Below are 17,955 nucleotides of genomic sequence, written 5' to 3' on the forward strand. Positions count from 1 at the left end.
TGGATCGACAAAACCTTCTGGTTACATCATATACAACTCTTCTTCCAGAAATCCATTCAGGAATGCAGTTTTGACATCCATCTGCCAAATTTCATAATCATAAAATGCGGCAATCGCTAACATGATTCGGACAGACTTAAGCATCGCTACGGGTGAGAAGGTCTCATCATAGTCAATCCCTTGAACTTGTCGAAAACCTTTCGCGACAAGTCGAGCTTTGTAGATAGTAACATTACCGTCAGCGTCAGTCTTCTTCTTGAAGATCCATTTATTCTCAATTGCTTGCCGATCATCGGGCAAGTCAACCAAAGTCCATACTTTGTTCTCATACATGGATCCCATCTCAGATTTCATGGCCTCAAGCCATTTTGCGGAATCTGGGCTCACCATCGCTTCTTCATAGTTCGTAGGTTCATCATGATCTAGTAGCATGACTTCCAGAACAGGATTACCGTACCACTCTGTTGCGGATCTTACTCTAGTTGATCTATGAGGTTCAGTAGTAACTTGATCTGAAGTTTCATGATCATCATCATTAACTTCTTCACTAATTGGTGTAGGTGTCACAGAAACAGGTTTCTGTGATGAACTACTTTCCAATAAGGGAACAGGTATAGTTACCTCATCAAGTTCTACTTTCCTCCCACTCACTTATTTCGAGAGAAACTCCTTCTCTATAAAGTTTCCGAATTTAGCAACAAAAGTCTTGCCTTAGGATCTGTGATAGAAGGTGTACCCAATAGTTTCCTTTGGGTATCCTATGAAGACACATTTCTCCGATTTGGGTTCGAGCTTATCAGGTTGAAGCTTTTTCACATAAGCATCGCAGCCCCAAACTTTAAGAAACGACAACTTTGGTTTCTTGCCAAACCACAGTTCATAAGGCGTCGTCTCAACGGATTTTGATGGTTCCCTATTTAACGTGAATGCGGCCGTCTCTAAAGCATAACCCCAAAATGATAGCAGTAAATCAGTAAGAGACATCATAGATCGCACCATATCTAGTAAAGTACAATTACGACGTTCGGACACACCATTACGCTGTGGTGTTTCGGGTGGCGTGAGTTGCGAAACTATTCCGCATTGTTTCAAATGTACACCAAACTCGTAACTCAAATATTCTCCTCCACGATCAGATCGTAGAAACTTTATTTTCTTGTTACGATGATTTTCAACTTCACTCTGAAATTCTTTGAACTTTTCAAACGTTTCAGACTTATGTTTCATTAAGTAGATATACCCATATCTGCTTAAGTCATCTGTGAAGGTGAGAAAATAACGATATCCGCCACGAGCCTCAACATTCATCGGACCACATACATCTGTATGTATGATTTCCAACAAATCTGTTGCCCTCTCCATAGTACCGGAGAATGGCGTTTTAGTCATCTTGCCCATGAGGCACGGTTCGCAAGTACCAAGTGATTCATAATCAAGTGGTTCCAAAAGTCCATCAATATGGAGTTTCTTCATGCACTTTACACCGATATGACCGAAACGGCAGTGCCACAAATAAGTTGCACTATCATTATCAACTCTGCATCTTTTGGTTTCAACATTATGAATATGTGTGTCACTACTATCAAGATTCAATAAAAATAGACCACTCTTTAAGGGTGCATGACCGTAAAAGATATTACTCATATAAATAGAACAACCATTATTCTCTGATTTAAATGAATAACCGTCTCGCATCAAACAAGATCCAGATATAATGTTCATGCTCAACGCTGGCACCAAATAACAATTATTTAGGTCTAATAGTAATCCCGAAGGTAGATGTAGAGGTAGTGTGCCGACCGCGATCACATCAACTTTGGAACCATTTCCCATGTGCATCGTCACCTCGTCCTTAGCCAAGCTTCGCTTAATCCGTAGCCCCTGTTTCGAGTTGCAAATATTAGCAACAGAACCAGTATCAAATACCCAGGTGCTACTGCGAGCATTAGTAAGGTACACATCAATAACATGTATATCACATATACCTTTGTTCACCTTGCCATCCTTCTTATCCGCCAAATACTTGGGGCAGTTCCACTTCCAGTGACCAGTCTGCTTGCAGTAGAAGCACTCAGTTTCAGGCTTAGGTCCAGACTTGGGTTTCTTCTCCTGAGTAGCAACTTGCTTGTTGTTCTTCTTGAAGTTCCCTTCTTCTTCCCTTTGCCCTTTTTCTTGAAACTAGTGGTCTTGTTTACCATCAACACTTGATGCTCCTTCTTGATTTCTACCTCCACAGCTTTTAGCATCGCGAAGAGCTCGGGAATTGTCTTCTCCAACCCTTGCATATTATAGTTCATCACGAAGCTCTTGTAGCTTGGTGGAAGTGATTGGAGAATTCTGTTAATGACGCTATCATCCGGAACATTAACTCCCAGTTGAATCAAGTGATTATTATACCCAGACATCTTGAGTATATGCTCACTGACAGAACTATTCTCCTCCATCTTGCAGCTATAGAACTTATTGGAGACTTCATATCTCTCAATCCGGGCATTTGCTTGAAATATTAACTTCAACTCCTGGAACATCTCATATGCTCCATGATGTTCAAAACATCGTTGAAGACCCGGTTGTAAGCCGTAAAGCATGGCACACTGAACTATCGAGTAGTCAGCAGCTTTGCTCTGCCAGACGTTCATAACATCTAGCGTTGCTCCTGCAGCAGGCCTGGCACCCAGCGGTGCTTCCAGGACGTAATTCTTCTGTGTAGCAATGAGGATAATCCTCAAGTTACGGACCGAGTCCGTGTAATTGCTACCACCATCTTTCAACTTTGCTTTCTCAAGGAACGCATTAAAATTCAACGGAACAACAACACGGGCCATCTATCTACAATCAACATAGACAAGCAAGATACTATCAGGTACTAAGTTCATGATAAATTTAAGTTCAATTAATGATATTACTAAAGAACTCCCACTTAGATAGACATCCCTCTAATCCTCTAAGTGATCACGTGATCCAAATCAACTAAACCATGTCCGATCATCACGTGAGATGGAGTGGTTTCAGTGGTGAACATCATTATGTTGATCATATCTACTATATGATTCACGTTTGAACTTTCGGTCTCCGTGTTCCAAGGCCATATCTGTTATATGCTAGGCTCGTCAAGTTTAACCTGAGTATTCCGCGTGTGCAACTGTTTTGCACCCGTTGTATTTGAACGTAGAGCCTATCACACCCGATCATCACGTGGTGTCTCAGCACGAAGAACTTTTGCAACGGTGCATACTCAGGGAGAACACTTATACTTTGATAATTTAGTGAGGGATCATCTTATAATGCTACCGTCAATCAAAGCAAGATAAGATGCATAAAAGATAAACATCACATGCAATCAATATAAGTGATATGATATGGCCATCATCATCTTGTGCTTGTGATCTCCATCTCCGAAGCACCTCCATGATCACCATCATCACCGGCGCGACACCTTGATCTCCATCGTAGCATCGTTGTCATCTCGCCAATCTTATGCTTCTACGACTATCGCTACCGCTTAGTGATAAAGTAAAGCATTACAGGGCGATTGCATTGCATACAATAAAGCGACAACCATATGGCTCCTGCCAGTTGCCGATAACTCGGTTACAAAACATGATCATCTCATACAATAAAATTTAGCATCATGTCTTGACCATATCACATCACAACATGCCCTGCAAAAACAAGTTAGACGTCCTCTACTTTGTTGTTGCAAATTTTACGTGGCTGCTACGGGCTTAGCAAGAACCGTTCTTACCTACGCATCAAAACCACAAAGATAGTTTGTCAAGTTGGTGTTGTTTTAACCTTCGCAAGGACCGGGCGTAGCCACACTCAGTTCAACTAAAGTTGGAGAAACTGACACCCGCCAGCCACCTGTGTGCAAAGCACGTCGGTAGAACCAGTCTCGCGTAAGCGTACGCGTAATGTCGGTCCGGGCCGCTTCATCCAACAATACCGCCGAACCAAAGTATGACATGCTGGTAAGCAGTATGACTTATATCGCCCACAACTCACTTGTGTTCTACTCATGCATATGACATCTACGCATAAAACCTGGCTCGGATGCCACTGTTGGGGAACGTAGTAATTTCAAAAAAATTCCTACGAACACGCAAGATCATGGTGATCCATAGCAACGAGAGGGGAGAGTGTTGTCCATGTACCCTCGTCGACCGAAAGCGGAAGCGTTATAACAACACAGTTGATGTAGTCGTACGTCTTCACGGCCCGACTGATCAAGCACCGAAACTACGGCACCTCCGTGTTCTAGCACACGTTCAGCTCGATGACGATCCCCGGACTCCGATCCAGCAGAATGTCGGGGAAGAGTTCCGTCAGCACGACGGCGTGGTGACGATCTTGATGTTCTACCGTCGCAGGGCTTCGCCTAAGCACCGCTAAAATATTATCGAGGATTATGGTGGAAGGGGGCACCGCACACGGCTAAGAGAACAATGATCAATTGTTGTGTCTATGGGGTGCCCCCCTGCCCCCATATATAAAGGAGCAAGGGGGAGGAGGTGCGGCCAGGCAAGGGGCACGCCAGGAGGAGTCCTACTCCTACCGGGAGTAGGACTCCCCCCCTTTTCCATGTTGGACTAGGACTTGGGGGGAAGGAGAGAGAGAGGGGGGAAAGGAAAGGGGGGGCGCCACCCCCCTCCTTTTCCAATTCGTACTTGGGGGGAGGGGCGCGCGGCTGCCCCTTGGCCTCCTCTCCTCTTCCTCCACTAGGCCCATTAAGGCCCATTAAGTTACCGAGGGGTTCCGGTAACCTCCCGGTACTCCGGTAAAATGCCGATTTCACCCGGAACACTTCCGATGTCCAAACATAGGCTTCCAATATATCAATCTTCATGTCTCGACCATTTCGAGACTCCTCGTCATGTCCGTGATCACATCCGGGACTCCGAACAACCTTCGGTACATCAAAACATATAAACTCATAATGAAACTATCATCGTAACGTTAAGCGTGCGGACCCTACGGGTTCGAGAACAATGTAGACATGACCGAGACATGTCTCCGGTCAATAACCAATAGCGGAACCTGGATGCTCATATTTGCTCCTACATATTCTATGAAGATCTTTATCGGTCATACCGCATAACAACATACGTTGTTCCCTTTGTCATCGGTATGTTACTTGCCCGAGATTCAATCGTCGGTATCTCAATACCTAGTTCAATCTCATTACCGGTAAGTCTCTTTACTCGTTCCGTAATACATCATCCCAGAACTAACTCATTAGTTGCAATTCTTGCAAGGCTTAAGTGATGTGCGTTACCGAGAGGGCCCAGAGATACCTCTCCGACAATCGGAGTGACAAATCCTAATCTTGAAATACGCCAACCCAACATGTACCTTTGGAGACACCTGTAGAGCTCCTTTATAATCACCCAGTTACGTTGTGACGTTTGGTAGCACACAAAGTGTTCCTCTGGTAAACGGGAGTTGCATAATCTCATAGTTATAGGAACATGTATAAGTCATGAAGAAAGCAATAACAACATACTAACGATCGTGTGCTAAGCTAACGGAATGGGTCATGTCAATCACATCATTATCCTAATGATGTGATCCCGTTAATCAAATGACAACTCATGTCTATGGCCAGGAAACATAACCATCTTTGATCAACGAGCTAGTCTAGTAGAGGCATACTAGTGACACTCTGTTTGTCTATGTATTCACACATGTATTATGTTTCCGGTTAATATAATTCTAGCATGAATAATAAACATTTATCATGATATAAGGAAATAAATAATAACTTTATTATTGCCTCTAGGGCATATTTCCTTCACCTTGCTGAAAAGGAATCTATAACAATAGGTCATCCGGCCAGGTGTGTTGGGCATGCCATCACCTTATCGGGTCATAAAAGGCCGGTGTTATAACTCTTGGAAAAATGTTCCAACCATCATATCTGACTGAGATTCAGATCTAATCGGTGTTAGGATACCTTAGACTCAGGATGCCTGAGAAGAAAAGGTGCAACACAAATTGTCGAGATGACATTGTAAGATTCTCGGGAATTGAACTATGGAAGCAAGTTCCGAATCATGAGTTCATTATTAAATCAAGGATAGAATGAGGAGGTGGTTGATGAACTCAGCGACAACTCATCGAGATTTCCAAAAGATGGATTTCCACAATTATGTGAACAAGGAGATAGCTTTTGTCGGTTGAAATGATATAATGAGGTATGCTCGAAGAAACATACATGATTAAACATTGGTTGACGGTGCACCCGAATATGGACTTAGGTAGCACAAACAATGTTAGAATGGTGATTCGATAACCAATAGTCTAAGAATGAAATGTTGGCCATTAACTTCAAAGCAATAAGGTTGCTAGAAGTTTTTAAAATTACTAGTCCATCTGTCGGTATTCCTGTTAGGAACAACACGGGGACCAAGAAGAGAATGGTGATGGTGAAGTATCACCTATATCAAGAATTCTCAAGAGGTGGTGAAATTCTCACAACCTTCTTAATATATAAGATGGTTATACTCCAAGGTAGGACATAAGACAAGTTGGATTGCCAGGAACTCAAGGTATAACTCAAAACAAGAACAAGTTTTGTGTTGGAGGGAATGCAAGAATATTTTAGATGTTAATACCAATCATCAAGAGGAAGGGATGGTATTTCCCATCATGAATTCGATTTACACTTGGAAGAAGGCATATCATTGCTCATGATGATCATGACACTTTTGTCGAGAGATTTCATTAAGATGTAATCGATCGCCGAGGACATCAAGTCAAAGGAATGATGGAGCGAAAGGTTATTGAAACCACTAGTACAATACAAACTTGAAATCAAAGATTGTTGTTCAAGGCGAAATGATATATGCCGAGGACGATCGCCGTAAGCTTAGCTCATCGTCGAAAGTTGTGCTCCAGGAATAAGGACCAGGTAGCACGGTTAAAATTTAGCACGATAACGATATAGCCGATCACGCTAGGAATGACTTGATGGAGTATTAAAATTCTCAACAACAAAGTACCGGGAGTACTAGATCACAGTGTTGATTTGATTCACAAATTGGTGTTCTCGGTTGACGACAACCCAGAACCCGTGGAGTGACTATGGCGGGGACATGTATTACTTCATCAGAAATTCATAAGAGGAAGTGCAATGGGTTGATATCCTTGAGATACCAGGGGGTAATACTCGAAGGTAGAGTAGAATAGATGCTTGATAGGTGAAATGAGGTGCAGAAGACAAGTATTTTAACTTGTCCGAGAAACGGAATCAAAGAAGAACAATATGGTTGGAACCACGACTGCAAAAGATCAAATCCCAGATATAAGATGAACTTATACCAAGGGGATAATTAATTTAAAAGAAGCTTCCATGATAAGATCTACATCATGTCCATGGGCATGAACACAAGGTTCAAGGTCGACTCCCACTTCTTCAATGCATAACCTTTCATTCACTGCTCTACTAAAAATGATTTGAGTGCGAAGATCTACCTGGTGAATTACCAGAGGAGTATGACCCGTGAAAACTTTTGGGTTCACACAGATTAAGGAAGGCATAGGTTCAAGCCATTGGGGCTTCTTAGAAGATATACCATGAACTTCAGGAGTAAATAACACAAGCTCAAAAGTAGAGCTTGGTTGACAAAGCAAAGGATACAATTTACCAAAGGCATTATATACCCGTGGAAAGGCTCACAAGGTTATTGAATATGAAGGACGATGTCGGATGAAATCCCACAATGGATCGGGCGATCCACAACGGAGCCGATGTGAGTATCGGTACTCAATCAAAGGAATAAAGAATGCAAGGGCATCAGATTATAGAACATCTGAATAATTTGATGCTTAGTTAACAAAGGAATTGTGATTTCCAAAACAAAGGATCAGAAGCAGACGCTCTGATCAAGGATGGATAAACTGAATAGACCATAGGAACAATCGACGACAAATAGTTTGGTCGAGAACCAACTCATGTTCAAAATGGCGTCTGAGCTGGAAAGATAATTTAGAAGGGTCGATTGATGATTGTGTGCATTCGCACACATGTTGAATCAATAGGATCAAAATGATGGTGTCAAAAGATACTAGTGAATATTGCTAGTGATATGGGAGCATCCATAATGTAAGCATACAAGTATTTGCAGAGCAATAGTTCGAAGAGGATGCTCAGAAGGTCGGATAATATTTCAGAGTATCTTATGAAGCATACGAACAACTGGGGATGAACGGATACTCGATAAGTGCGATGAATTTACAATAGGGGTATTCATGTGGTAAAGAACTGCAAGGCAGTAAGCTCAAAGGATTTCTCGAAACAATAGAGAGGATTTCAGGGTATCTTGTAATAACAAGATCAATTGGGAATAAAAGTAAGGAAGGCAGGTTTATGTATTTATTCATAGGGATATTTTGGTGGTAGGGAACTGCAAAAGCGACGGGCAAAAATTCTTGAAAGAGTATCGGAGAGTAACTTTGAAATCTTTTGGTGTAGCAGTCCACCATCGGTAATAAGATGCTCTCCGGGTGAAAGTGATCACGAGATCATAATGTTAGATTTAGCAAAGTTCATTTAACCCGAATAGAAGAGAGATCAGAGTCCCAGAGCATAGATGAGGAATAAAAGATCATAATACCACCCAAATGGCGACATGGGCCCGTAAGACACACAACCATGTTAGTAGAAGTTTTTGCAATTCTAGACTCGACTTCGGCCAAGAAGTGTGGAAGGGGGATTCCTAAGGCAGTCGGCTCTGATACCAACTTGTGACGCTCCCGATTCAATCATACACTAATCATGCACGCAAACATGTACGATCAAGATCAGGGACTCACGGGAAGATATCACAACACAACTCTAAAACATAAATAAGTCATACAAGCATCATAATACAAGCCAGGAGCCTCGAGGGCTCAAATACAAGTGCTCGATCATAGATGAGTCAGCGGAAGCAACAATATCTGAGTACAGACATAAGTTAAACAAGTTTGCCTTAAGAAGGCTAGCACAAACTGGGATACAGATTGAAAGAGGCGCGGGCCTCCTGCCTGGGATCCTCCTAAACTACTCTTGGTCGTCGTCAGTGGGATGCACGTAGTAGTAGGCACCTCCAGTGTAGTAGGAGTCGTCATCGACGGTGGCGTCTGGCTCCTAGACTCCATCGTCTGGTCGCAGCAATCGGGTAAAGAAAAGGGGAAAAGGGGGAACAAGGCAACCGTGAGTACTCATCCAAAGTACTCGCAAGTAAGGAGCTTCACTACATATGCATGGGTATATGTGTAAAGGGCCATATCGGTGGACTAAATTGCAGAATGCCAGAATAAGAGGGGGATAGCTAATCCTGTCAAAGACTACGCTTCAGGCAGCCTCCATCTTGCAGCATGTAGAAGAGAGTAGACTGAAGTCCTCCAAGTAGCATCGCATAGCACAATCCTACCCGGCGATCCCCTCCTCGTCGCCCTGTTAGAGAGCGACCACCGGGTTGTATCTGACACTTGGAAGGGTGTGTTTTATTAAGTATCCGGTTCTAGTTGTCATAAGGTCAAGGTACAACTCCAAGTCGTCGTGTTACCGAAGATCATGGCTATTCGAATAGATAAACTTCCCTGCAGGGGTGCACCACATTACCTGACACGCTCGATCCCATTTGGCCGGACACACTTTCCTGGGTCATGCCCGACCTCGGAAGATCAACACGTCGCAGCAGCACCTAGGCACAACAGAGAGGTCAGCACACCGGTCTAAACCTAAGCGCACAGGGGTCTTGGCCCATCGCCCTTAGCACACCTGCACGTTGCGAACGCGGCCGGAAGTAGAACTAGCCCCCTTAATACAAGAGCAGGCTTACGTTCCAATCCGGCGCGCGCCACTCAGTCGGTGACGTCATGAAATGCTTCGGCTGATACCACGACGCCGGTTGCCCATATCTTGTCCCACGTGGCGGTTAGTGCGTATAAGGTCAACGACCCAACTCAGATCAAATACCAAGATCTCGTTAAGCGTGTTAAGTATCCACGAACGCCGAACAGGGCTAGGCCCACCTCTCGCCTAGGTAGTCTCAACGTGCCCTGTCGCTCCGCCACAAAGATCCACATAGAGGGCCGTTGGGACAAAGGTCCTTTCAGCCCCCAATCCGTGAATCACTCGCGGGTGCTCCTCGAGCCGACCCGACTTTAGTCACCACATGTATCATGTATAAAGTATATAGTATATACCCGTGATCACCTCCCAAGTGATCACGACCCGATAGTATAGCACAATAGATGGACAAGAATGTAGGGCCATAGATGGAATACTAGAATCCTATACTAAGCAGTAGGATAGTAGGTAAGGGTAACAATTGTAGCAACAATGACAGGCTATGCAGCAGAATAGGATTAACCGAAAGCAGTAACATGCTACACTACTCTAATGCAAGCAGTATAGAGAAGAATAGGCGATATCTGGTGATCAAGGGGGGGCTTTCCTGGTTGCTCTGGCATGCAGGGGTCGTCGTCGATGTAGTCGTACACAGTGGCATCAGCGCGGTCTTGGGTTCTACCGGAAAGAAGTAACGGAGGGGGTACACAATAAATAACAGAGCAATCAAATGTAACACAAAGCAAGACGCTGACAATACATAGTGCTAGGGGTAACCTAACGCAGTACTAGGTGATACAGGCGAAGGGGGGGAAACATCCGGGAAAGTATCCCCGGTGTTTCGCGTTTTCGGACAGATGAATCAGAGGGGAAAAGTTGTGAGTTCAATATGCTAGGGGTGTGTGGCGGACGAACGGGCTGCGTATTCGGATTCGTTTCGTCGTTCTGAGCAACTTTCATGTAGAAAGTTTTCCCATCCGAGCTACGGTTTATTTTATATTAATTTTAAAAGATTTAAATTATTTTTAGGATTTATTTAATTATTTAAAATCAACATTATCCAGAACAGTGCATGCTGACGTCAGCAGTCAACGTCGACCGTTGACCTGGTCAACCTGACGTGTGGATCCAATGGGACCCACCTGTTATTCTCTGTTTAGGTTAATTAGGGTTTAGGTTAATTAGTTAGCTTAATTAGTTGTTTAGTTTAATTAAACAAAATTAATTATTGTTATTATTATTATTTTTTCAATTCTTCTTTTAAGTTAAGGGGCTGGGCCCCACTTGTCATAGGGCCAAAGGCCTATTAGGTTTGGGCGCTCGGGTGCGGGTGTCACCCGAGCGAGCGCTGGGCGCTAGCGGGCGAACCCGACGGGCGCGAGCGGGGCGTTGCCCGCCATGGCGCTGGGTGAGGCTGTGGCCATGGCGGGGCTCGCCGGCCGGCCACAGCAGCGCGGCGAGGAAGCCTCGGCGGGCAGCGGCTGGAGGGCCAGGGGAGGCGCGGTTGCGCCGAGCAACACGGCAGGAGAGGCTGCGTCGAGGGCGCGAGTGCGTGCGGCGTGCACGAGGCGGAGCAAGGTGGCTAGGCCGCGGGACGCGGGCTCGGCAGGCAGGGCGCGGCAAAGCAGCAGCAGCTCGAGGAGCAGGGCGTGGTCGAGGTGTGCAAGCGCGCCGATGCGGACAATGACCGAAGCAAGGGGGCGGTCGGAGCGGGCGCGCCGCGCGGCTGCGGGGAGCCGCGGCCAGGGAGGCTGCGCGGGGGGTGCAGGGGAGCAGCATCAGGGGCGCCGGGGCGCGACGGCAGGCGCGGGCGAGCACGGCCTCGCGGGGAGGAGGCCGCGGCCGTGTGCGCGAGCGCGCGGGGGAGGAGGAGAGGGAGGTCGTGGCCTCACCGTGCGGAGCAGGGGTCGGGGCAATGGGCTTGACGGAGGTCGGGGACGACGGCGATGTTGGGGAGGAAGTCCGGCGAGGCGGCGTTTCGGGCGACGGTGGTGACGTGGTCCGGCGTGGTGACGGCGAACGGCGGCGAGCGCGGGCACTGGGGACCGGCTCGGGTGCCGATCCAGATCCAGCGGGGGGGAGCTCCGGCGAGGTGGTCCTCCGGGCGATGGCGGCGTCGACGGGTTCGGGGGCACGGTTGCCCCGGTCTCGATCCAGACGGGTTGGGGAGAGGAGGAGCGAGGCGTGGGGGAAGTGGGTGAAGTGGGGGGGCAGGGGGTTAGGGTTACAGGAGTGGGGTTATGGGGAGAGGCCGGCCTGGTGGCCCGGTTGGGCTGCAGGCCTGCTGGACCAGAGTCCGGGGGTTCTTTTCCTTTTTTTTTGTTAGTTTTGTTTTCTGTTTGTTTCATTTCTTTTTATTTATTTTTCTTTTACTGTTTTACTTTTAGTTTTCTTTTATTTTAGTTTTATAAAAATTATCACTAGCATCTAAGTTAATACCTTTAAATATACTACTGTCACATTAATTCTCAACCCAAATTAAAATAATTTAATATTTTATAAAATTCAAAAGGCATTTATTTTAATATTTAACCCCCTATTTTAATTATTTTGAACACTTAGACATTTTATTAAAATTTAGATTTCTCTAATTATTATCCATGATTTATTTAACACCCTTACAACATTTTAGTTTTGACTTTTGAAAACTTTAAATGTTTGACTTGATTTTGAATTTGAATTTTGAATCGGTTTTGAACTAACGCGAGATTAGCAACAGTAGCTAAGGTGACACGGCATGACTAACAGGGAATTACTGTCGCTTAAATATCCGGGCGTCACAGTTCCTAAAAATAAGGCCTTTAAGAGATTTCAATATGGACTCCATACGGAGCAAATGAGTGAATCTACACTCTAAAATATGTTTATATATGTATGTAGTCCCTATGAAAATCTTTAAAAGGGCTTATATTTAGAAACGGAGGGAGTACTTGATAACTTTAATCTTGGAATAGTAACAGCAAACTTGCTCCACAACCACCCTAAAAAATACTATAAATAACTAAAGTACAACATGATTCAGCGTACGATGTGCAGCACAACAGAATACAACCAGAGAGGGCCTTGGGATATTGTTATTCAGTTTCCGTGATATGCAACAGACTAATGCACCTATGAGCATCACATCTCATGAATGATTCTAAAGGAATTTTACTGAAATTTATCCAAAAACTAAGAGTGCATAACATTCATTTAAATGGACAACACAATTATCAGGTAGAGCCCTATTCAAGGGCATAAAAAGTTTCTCTAACTACTTAAGTTTATCTTAAATGTTTGTCCATAACAACATTCACGTGAGGTATCTCATCCTAACCATGGCATGTGCAAGATTTTCTATCCTTCATGCCTAGCTACAATTCCAGGTAAAGCAATAAGCTGATTTTCATTATCTATTTTTCACGAATACATGGTAATCGGTATAGGAGCTATAACCACAAAAAAAATAGAAAAATAGAACAACAGAAAAACAGGACAACACAGAGCTCTACAAACTGAAAATTATGGAGCTGAAAATTATATAGGCTGTCTCATACAGTAAAATTATGGAGCTGGATCTGATCTTTTTGTGTTACTGTTTTTTAGAAATGACAGTACAAGCTACAATCTGGACAGTAAAATTCAGTACAAATGATATTCCTGAACCCCCATATACATAAGTTGCACACAGGAAAAAAACGAACATCTTCTAACAGATTTTTTTTGCATCTAAGTATACCTCATGGATTGTCCTAAATACTCCCTATCAATAATTATGCTACTAACTGATTGGCAACAGTTTATTTTGGTGCACAATTCAAACAAAAAAATGACAGTACAAGCAGATCTTTAATACTCCAATTTCTTTCAGTTTTGACAGATTATTTTCAATTTCAAATCTTGGAGGAAAATGGCGACGGTACGCCTTCCTGGATTATATATAACTTCAGAATTTCAGGTGAGAGATTCTGAGGATAACTGATGTCCATAATCTCTGCACAGTTGCAGAGTCGGTATCACACAAAAAAGCAATCCATGGTGGAAACTGAAGCACCAGGCAAAGTCCAAAACTGGATGTGCCCTTAACATCAAGAAGTTGGTATAGACATCAAGTTATTCCTGATAGCATCTTCATCAAAAGTTCCACCAAAGTAGGACTTGAAGAGGGCTACTGCCTGATAATTTCAAATAATCGTCAGCAGAAATAACGGCGAATGAAATGGACATATTAAATTGCTCATAAGAATGTTGATGTGTACATTGAGTAGGATATATACATTGAATTAGCAACTGTAGTTTCATCACTAAATCATCTTTGTCCTAATGTACAAATTAAACCAACTCCTAGCCCAACCCCTCTCTTCCAAACAGGCCCTCAGTAATAAATCATATAAAACACAAAGGGTTCTATTATTCATTTAGTCCTATCAAAGTATTCCCAACAGGGATGAACATGGAACATCACACAGTCTAAACATTGAAAATTTCTAGCAGTACTTTTTAGTACCACATGCTTATATTCTGTTGAGTTTGGCGATTCTGATGTACCATCACCAGATATTCATTCATCGTGTTTCTACTTGTAAGGTTGACCCTAACAGCTTAGAATGCCCCTTACATATGTCGATTGCATGAATAGGCTCATGACAAACCATTTGTTTTTGTGGGTCAAGTCTTGACTATTGTGTTTTTGTTCCTTCCAGCAACTACTTAACCACACTACAGTTCTCGAGTGACCAAACTAAATTGAGATGTTTGAAACAACAAGACGGCCAAGATGGTGAGCAACACACCTGAAGTACATCATGACATGTGATCGGTCATCTGTCAATTCTCATCCTTTTGCTTGTCGAAGAGCGATGTGGTATCATGTTGCTAGAGATCCAACAACAGTATCATCACTCTGTTGGCTGAGACATACAACAGCATCCAACACGCCTATCGGGCTTTGCGGCACATAGAACATTGATGATCCAACCGATTTGATGACAGTGGTTCCCATTGTTATCTTGTCCTGAATCAATTTGTGGCATCTTAACACTCGCTCCTACAAAACATCATTGCATTAACGGGTTAGGTAATGGTGGGCAAATGGTTTAGTTAACGATAACACTGAGACGATGACTACCTTGTTTATATACATGCAATTAGTTGTAGCCCTTTCGACCACTGAAGTATTGCGCTCCCCAAATAACAACAAGTGCAACAGGTGCAGCAACCCAAATACAGCAAGTGCAATAGGTGCAGCAAACTCTGAAGGTCTGAACCCAAAAATCAACTCCCAAATTCTCAAACTTTAATAATTGATCGCTGCCAAATTTTACGCATTGATTGATGGATACTAAAAGTGAGATTTGATTTAACACATTTGATCTATGAATACTAAAAAAAGGGATCTGATTTAACTTTCATACCTTTAGCTGTGCTCGGGATGGAGTCGGTCGTGCGGGTGAATGCGAGCATGGAGGGTGCGTCATGATGATTGAAGTTGCGAAGGAAGTAGTCAATAAATGAGCAAGCAGTAACCGCTCCATCCTTTTTATGGTCATTGCCTCCAAAGCAGACTTTGCCTCAATCACCTGTCAAGCAAAAACCGTTGATTAATTGAGATGAAACTGGAAGACATAACCTTTCAATACGCGGAGGTCTATCATGAGATGAGATGCATCACTCACTGACCTGCAGGTCCATGGGGAGTGACACATAGGTCTCCTCCATCTTTAAAGCGAGACAAAAGCGAGCCACTGCCAAGAGCCGTGTCACCCACGCTTTGCCTTCCTGTCATGAGAAATCAATTCCTCAATGATTCCAAGAACTTTATGGGATTTTAGCAGGGTTACTTCAGTTGCTACTGAGATCATAGACTTACAGGAAAGGGATAGACGAAGAGGAACCTATCAAGGTAGTTGACAGACAATGCCGGAGTCAACGGCAAAGAATTTGCAGATTTAATCAGCTATAACGGCACCGTTGATCAGGACGGTATCATCGAGCAGCAATCCAATGAGAAAATCGCCATTAAAATGGATAAAAAAGGCATATTCCAAATCCAGACCATCACATATCAGTACCACGCTAGAAAGGAATGAGTTGAATCAAATCAAGATATGGGGGCTCACCTTCCAAATCCCATCTATCGCGTACTTTCTAACGACGGCCAAATCCAGGCCCTCGAGCCACGGCCACAGCATCTGGGGTACCTGTCGGCGGGCATGTGCTCATTCTCCGTCTTGACGGGCGCAGCCACATAGTCCCCAAACTGCACAGGGTGGTCCGCCAGTAACCTTTCCGCAGGGCGCTGACCAGGAAGGGAGCCCGGGTGGCGAGGTCGCCGTCCTTCCGCGCAACGTGGGGATCTCCCTGGGATACGAGCCACCGCGCCCAGATCCGGCGCGCCCCTCGACCCTGAGCTTGGTCGATCAGGACGGTCTGAGGACCGGCAGCGGGTGGCGACTCGGCCTCCTCACCGATTTCTAGGCCTGGGGAGGGGAGTGGTAGGAGGGGAGGAGGAATGGTGGCGGGAGCGCGACGGGGATGGGATGCGGCGGCGGCGAGCAAGCTCGGGGAGGAGAGCAGCAGCGGTGAGGTAGGCGGCATGAGAGTAACGGCGACGGGGAGTGGATGCTAGGGTTCTCACCCAATCGGCGCCCTGCTTACCCCATCCATCCACGAGCCAACCGTCAGACGACACGCACAGACCCACCACAGGAAATACCGGATATACCCTCGGCGGGGCACGATATTCTCGGCGGTGGCACGAGATATTTAGCCACCGGAGGGCGCCTACGGGTGGCACAATTAACTCGCCCAGCCACACAAACTGGCAGGCGTGTCCCACCAGCGAGGGACCCCACACATCAGCAAGATCTGCTCGAAACCACGGAGTAAGCAAAAATGCAGGGAAACGGTTACTATTCATTGCTACAGGAGCGAGGCCTCGATCCAACGGCGTAGGTCATCTAGAAGCTTGATCAGACGGCCGAAAATGCATCAAGGGGATCAGTCCGATGGTCGAGAGTTGCTAAATTCTGAGAGACCTCGGGGGCTCCTGTCTTGATTTTTTTTCAAAACTATCACCTTTTTTATAGCTAATTCGGGAACTATAGTACCCATTGTGAATATACCAGAAATATGACCTTGTCGGTCTCGTGGTGGCCGAAGTGGTAGTTTTCGGCCAGAACTAGGCCGAAAAGGACTTATCGTCCAGCTGTAGGCCGAAATGAACCTCAGTTGGGCCGAAGAGTTCTCGTCGGTTGGGGCTGGGCCGAAAATAGTAGCTTCGGCCAGGCCTAGACCGAAGTGGGCCGTTTTCGGCCAGCCCGCAGCCGAAAAGCTTTTCGGCCAGGCCTAGACCGAAAAGGTCTGGATAAGGCCAATCCCGTCGTCGCCTTCCTCTTCCTGCTCGCCTCTTCTTTCTCTCGTTCCTCTCGTTCTTCTCTGTAGAGCTCCGGTCTCCTCCCTGATCTCCTCCAATTTGCACTCATTTACACAACCAAGGCACAGAATAGATAGATCATAGCATTCTCCACCGGCCTATGGTGTTTTTTTGTTATGGGATAGTTTTTTGTGCGCTTGGGGGAGGAGCCATGGTTGGGTGGAGGAGGTCCGGTTGGGAAGGAGGTGGTGGTGAGGAGGAGCAACAGCTGTGAAGGAGGAGGTGGTGAGGAGGAGCAGCAGCTAGGGGGGTGACCGGAGTTGAACCTCCGGCCGTCGAGTGGGCGGCGCTGCCGTTGTCCGGTGGCCGGTGCCGGTGACCGGAAGAGACGCACGCTTCGAAGGTATAACCATGGCGTCACAAATTTTCTCTAAATTGTATAGTTTATTAGTTAGTGTTAATATGTTTGTGGTGGCATTTTAGCGCGTAGTCAGTGTAGCGAGTAATATTAGTGTTCGTTGTGATTAATGAGAAGATGACAATGTCTGACAGGTGAAAATGTCTGAATCAGTAAATTTGACTGTTTACTACGGCGCTGGTAACGTTCGATATAATGAGTTGGGAGTTGATCTTAGCGAGTTTAAAAATGGCGTCATGACACTAGCAGACCCGGACAGACTGGACATTAGACAATTGAAGTACTGGTTGACAACTAGTTTCGGGCTTGATCCTGAAGTATGTTCCGTCAGTATTCACGCATTGT

At 45.1% G+C, this 17,955-nt stretch overlaps 1 pseudogene across 1 annotated transcript; it reads right to left on the reverse strand.

Annotated features, from left to right (window-relative positions):
- Positions 1-13,324: 13,324 nt before the first annotated feature.
- On the reverse strand, positions 13,325-16,280 carry LOC123111308 (cyclin-D3-1-like; annotated as a pseudogene). Its single transcript, XR_006454362.1, has 6 exons — positions 15,937-16,280; positions 15,687-15,773; positions 15,497-15,595; positions 15,232-15,396; positions 14,611-14,864; positions 13,325-13,992 (listed from the first exon to the last, which is right to left on the reverse strand). The product of XR_006454362.1 is annotated as a cyclin-D3-1-like (transcript).
- Positions 16,281-17,955: the final 1,675 nt, after the last annotated feature.

Source organism: Triticum aestivum, chromosome 5B, assembly GCF_018294505.1.
Source record: "Triticum aestivum cultivar Chinese Spring chromosome 5B, IWGSC CS RefSeq v2.1, whole genome shotgun sequence".
NCBI classification, from domain to species: domain Eukaryota; kingdom Viridiplantae; phylum Streptophyta; class Magnoliopsida; order Poales; family Poaceae; genus Triticum; species Triticum aestivum.